Genomic DNA, 6,000 nt, shown 5'->3' with positions numbered 1-6,000 from the left:
CGGACTGACAAATTTTTATCGAGGGGGGCTAGAACCGAGCGTTACATGCAGCTAATGCTACAGCTAACAGGAGGACGTAGGAGAAGCCGCGTTTCCGCAGACTTTGAATTTTTGCAAATAGATGTGCCTAAACATGCACAGAACACTTGGAAAACACACTAAAGAGCATATAAAACCAGAAAAAGCTTAATATGGGACCTTTAATAACTGTGTTCAGATCTTCACCTAAAACTGTTCTGTGGAAGAAAAGTTGCATATTCCAATTAGCAAAACACTGTAAGATTTTATTTAGACTTTAAAGAAGCTACTTGCCAGTGAATTCAAACTGGTTTTATAATTAAAGAAATGCATGTTGTGCATCTAAATGTGTACCTCTATTAACAGTTCTACAGAAAATTATCTGAAAAACATTTTGCATTGCCATTGATTCCCATCCTTGAGTCTCAAAAAATGAAAGAGCCCCTTTCCATTATTCATTGCACTTGTCCTGAACCTGTACAATACCTGGTGCAGCTGCATGAGGGGACGTTAATATTAGTTTAATTGGACATCAACTAGATTTTTACCCTGACAGCTTCTTTGTATTAAGTTCAGATAATGTCAGATTTAGACCATTTAACCTTTTAAGAAGCAGGTCATTTTCTGGAGCAATAAAAATTAGCCAGCTAGCTCGTTGCCAACATCATTGACGTAAAATCTTGTATTATCCTTCTTGTGCTTTTCCCTCTCGTCTGTTTGCATTCAACTCTTTGGTTGATATCAGTGATAACAGTCTAGTTTTTGGATTAGCCATCTAAGCAAGCTCTACTCAGGTACAACCCTTTTGCCTATGGAGTAGCACATAGACCACATCAAGGTCTGCCTGTACTCGTAGTGCCTGGTTACAATGTGTAACCTCTCAATTTCACACTAGCTGTGCCATTTAATGGATTCCACAGAGCTGACACATGAACTGCCTGCCATGACACTCACAGTATTTTCAGGGTGACTTGTGTGACACGAACAGCCACACTCACAATCATAACCGACTGCAGTAAATGAGGGAATTTAGCCAGCAACACCTCACTGCACTCATTCACAACTTGAAAATTGCATCTGTGTGCGTCACAGTCTTAAACAAGAAAGACACACACACAAACACACACACAAATAAAAACTCAAAACCATTTCAGATTGGTCAGGTCTTGCGACTTTGTCCAGATAGGAACAACAGGCCAGCACTGAACAATAGGAGTGTCCTTATCGAATAACGAAGGCACTGAAGGCAGTGGCATGAAAAGGTGGTCATGTAGAGACTTTATACCACACTATTCACAACACTGAATCCCTCAGAGATATAACCACAGCAGGCACGCAGGAACATTTTGAATGACCTTTTTCCATCATAGTGCTGATCACTGCTGCCCTGTAACATGTAGATAACCTTTTGGTATGACTCGACTTTTACATGCTTAAAGCTGTACATGTACTTTAAACAGGAAGCAGCATAGGTTGTGCTTTATGTTCGTACAGAACATCGGATCAAGGATTAAGAGATGAAAATAGAAAACACTGTGGCCAAAAAAAACTTTCTAAGAATAGTCCATTTACTGCTTTATTCACTTATTAAAGAACTAATTGGTCTCAGTTTGTTTTTTTTGATGATCCATGATGATCCAAAAGAACCCTACTTTAAAGACTGAGTCCAAGAAACCTATTCAAAGCAACTGTTGCCCTAATCCTGAGTAACAGGTCAAATGAAGGTTTAAGCATACTGAGCTTCCGTAAACCATGTACCTAATAATGCCTATTCCAAATACAGTAACACAGCTCTTGACTATTTTCTAAAAGGTTTGGCTATCTAGAAAATATAATGGTGGTGTCTTCTTATTGTTTTTGCTTGAGTATTTCCTAATTATTTTGGACCAAAACACCAAGTCATATTCCTTATATGTGTAAATATACTTAGTAATAAAAAACAATTCTGATTCTGTCGAGGATGTCTCAAGTCACCTTAATTAAATCCACCAATATTACCCAATTACCCCCTTCAACTCAAATTGAGAATTAATCAAATCCAGTAGACAATACAAAAGTTGCCCCAAAGTCTTATTCGTCTTTAAAACCTTCTTGGGCTCGAAGTAAAATTTTAGGAATTATCTGGATTTACTTAATTTACAGTATGATAACATGATGACCACTCACAGGTGTGGTGATTAATAATAACACTCGTTATGGCACCTGATAGTGGGTGTAATATGTAAGGCATCAAGAGAGCATTTTGTCCTCAAAGCGAATGTGTTGGAAGTAGGATTCATTGGCAAGGGTAATGGTATTAGCAACTTGGTGTGAGCAAAATGGTATGAAAAGAGCTAAATTCCTACATGGCAGGTAAGAGCATCTCCAAAACTGCAGCTCTTGTAGAGTGCTCTTTTAGTAAACCTCTCTATTGCACACAGCTCACATGTGATTGTGAGTCCCATCTTCAAATTCGAAGACTGCCATGAAGTCAGTAATCATAGACCCGTAAGCATACTGCCAGTTATCTCTAAGGTTGCAGAGAAAGTGATCATAAAACAACTAACAGACCAAATTAACAGCTGCAACCCTGGTCTAAATCCTGTCCAGTTTGGCTTCAGAAAAAATTACTTTACAGAAACGGCTTTGATACAGTTAATCACAACATTCTCATATCTAAACTCTCCAACTTCAACTTTTCATCTAAAACACTCGCATGGATATCATAATACATATCCAATAGAATGCAGTGTGTGAAAATTAGAGATGCATGCTCCAGCAACTTCAAGTGCCCAATGGGTGTACCCCAAGGATCTGCGTTAGGCCCACTACTTTTTAGTCTCTACATCAATGACCTTCCACAGTATTGTCATGGAGTAGAGGTACAACTATACGCCGATGACACTGTTTTATACACACATGCAACATCAGCTCAGCTAGTAGCTGCTTAACTAGCCAGTGCTCTGGATGGAGTGGTTGAGTGGCTAGATAAATCCTGTCTTACTTTAAATGTAAGCAAAGCAAAAGGCATGTTATTTTCTAAAACCAAGCTGCATACCCCAGATGTAAACATCTACAATAAGGGTGAACAAATTGAGACGGTCACTGAATTTAAATATCTTGGTGTTTTACTAGATTCAAATCTCAACTTCAAGAAACTCATCAAGAAAATTATGATATAACTAACATTAGATCCTGTCTTTCTACGGAGGCTGATATTTCTGTATGCCCTCATTTTCTCACAGATCTCATACTGTATCCCCTGTTGGGGGCAGGCCTGTCCAACAACAATCAGGCCCTTAGAATCTTTGTACAAACAGGATCTGAAAATCTTTGACAAGATGCCATTAAGGTATCACCACTGTGAGATACTACACAAACACAATCTATTAACTTTTGAAAATTTCAGAGTATTTTCAAATCTCTGTACAGTTTAAACATTGTTAAAAGGCTTGGCTCCCACCTGTTTGCACGAATTTGTCTGTTACCGTGCCGTTGGCTCTGTAAGGTCCACTAGACTCCATATAGAACTGCACTGTACCCTTTCGCTATTCAGCCTTTGGGCAGGCAGCTTTCTCTGTCAAAGCCATTAAACAATGGAATTCTATTCCGGACAATCTAAAAAACTGTGGTTTGTTTGGTAGCCTTAAAGCCAATCTTAAGAATCACTTAAAAACCTCAGAATGCACTCACTCATTTTTTTTAGTCAACTACTCCTTATAACTTCTTGTCTCATTTAGTTTTATCTCCCCATGGGGCTGAAAAGGTGTGTGTGTGTGTTTGTGTGTGTGTGTGTGTGTGTGTGTGTGTGTGTGTGTGTGTGTGTGTGTGTGTGTGTGTGTGATACTGTTGACCATAGCATTATTTTTGCCAGAATAAGCGGGTGGGCATGTCAGCTATTGACTGTTTCACCTCCTTATAGATGTCTGTGGTTGGACTTGTCTCCCAACAATCCGTGATAAAAGGTGAAGTGCCTCAAGGCTCAGTCCTAGAAAACACATTTTCTCCTTTGTAAAGTTTATGCACCTCTGGGTGACCAAATCAGGAGACACAACATCTCCTCACATATCTATAGCTCAGTTCAATGTTTAAATGTCAGGGAAATGGCCAGCATTCATTTGTACTACATGTATGATATGATCCTTCCAATGTTAGAAAAATGACCCCATTTCACTTTTAACTGAGTCCGTTCAATTCTTGAAATCTTAATAAAATATATGTTTTATAAAGTAAATACATTACAAAAATTATCAATCAAAACTGAACAATACCACATTTGGGGGAAAAAAATACTTAAGCAGAGTATGCAGAAATCCAGAAGATGTCACATTTTATTCTCAGATTTACGACTTTTGTTTCAATCTTGTGCTGTGTTTGGAGCATAAGAGCTTAATCAAAATATTTCTCAAGAGTGGGACTCATCTTCAGTGCAGGAGTTTTATACCAGCCAGCTGGTGTTTACAACCTTTTACGATGAAGCCTCATAATAGCTGAACTACAGCTGTAGTCACAGTGTATTTGTCCAGAACATCATTTTATATTTATTGCACTGATTTGTAGCTTTACAACCTTTAATAAGCTAATTATAAAATACATATTTTATGTTGATTTTTAGTGTTCTCATTTGTACAAGCCTCTCTTCCATTTTATTGGTTAATCTTTCATTGAATGTTTGAATGGTTGCCAGAAAAGGGGAGAACAAGAGACCAATTGGAAAATAAGAAATATTTAGTACTAAATATAACCACATAGATTCAGCCAAATTCTGCACTTCCTCTTTAACAATGTCTTAATGACTTTTGCACGATCTGAGAACCCATCAAGTACTGTCTAACTGTGACATAATCTTTGAGGATCAGTAGGCAATTTTTGCTGGAGAGTTGTTATTCCAATAAGAGATAAAGTATACCTGGTCCAAGACTTCCTTCTTCATGCATTTGTCATTTTTTACAATCTCTAATCTAAAAACAGAAAAGTCAAGTTGGAGTGGCGAGTAGACATCTACAGCTCTGTAGATATGTGTTTGCAAAGATGAATAAAATGCAAAAATTGTCATCACATGATAACCGAGATGATTATGGATTGCGTTTAACCGATGCATTCCATCTCTTTGGACGATCTGTCTCCCTGCATCACGTACAAGTCACTTACAGTAAATGCAGTTGGATACTACTTGAATCACAAATGGACACAAGATCGCTTCTGCTATGATAGGCAGGTGTCTTTTTCATAGAGATAACAATGCCAGAAGTGTCTGTCTGTACATAGGAGACTGTAGATCACAACCGTGTGGCCTTCTATAACAGTCAGCGCTTGGTTTCTGTAAACCACACCAGAGGGCAGATGATTACTTGCAAATCAGACAAACAATGGCTATGTAAAGTTCAGAAAGCACTGACATACAATATCCTTCTGCCAATAAGGAACACCATATCACTAAACCTCGTTACCTATAATGAATCATCTATAGGACATCTTCCTTCTCGAAAAAAGAGATATTCAATACGCATGGATATTTCTCCACTGTTTCACATGCTCATCAGGTTTTTGCAGCACTTCTCAATGGAAAAATTTCAGTTATCGGTTTTTGGGAATGTTTATCTGCAGCTGTAGGAGATACGGAAGGACACTGGACACATGGATTAGTCTGAAAAGGGAGACTCAATCATGGATGTTTGGAAATCACTGAACCATGTTTTATTATTTCTATGCTCATATTAGAATGTACTATGAATGCAAAGTTAAAACAGCAAGGACAGTGGCTTATCCTGAATGACTTGGATATTGTATTTTGAAAGGCAACCTTCAGTTCACCCTTTTCTGGATTCAGTTATGGTAGACGAAACTTGGGTCGGTGTGCTTGCAAAACATGGACAAAAAGAATATTTTTATTTGGATTTAAATATATTTTTGTAGTTTTTGCAGTTTTTTTTTCTTCTTCTTTTTGTGTTCTTCTACTGCTTATCAAAATATGGTGCTGTCTTTGTGTTCCTCTTCCTGCAA

This window comes from Labrus mixtus, chromosome 2 (assembly GCF_963584025.1).
Source record: "Labrus mixtus chromosome 2, fLabMix1.1, whole genome shotgun sequence".
Classification (NCBI taxonomy): domain Eukaryota; kingdom Metazoa; phylum Chordata; class Actinopteri; order Labriformes; family Labridae; genus Labrus; species Labrus mixtus.
This window is presented reverse-complemented; position numbering follows the sequence as displayed.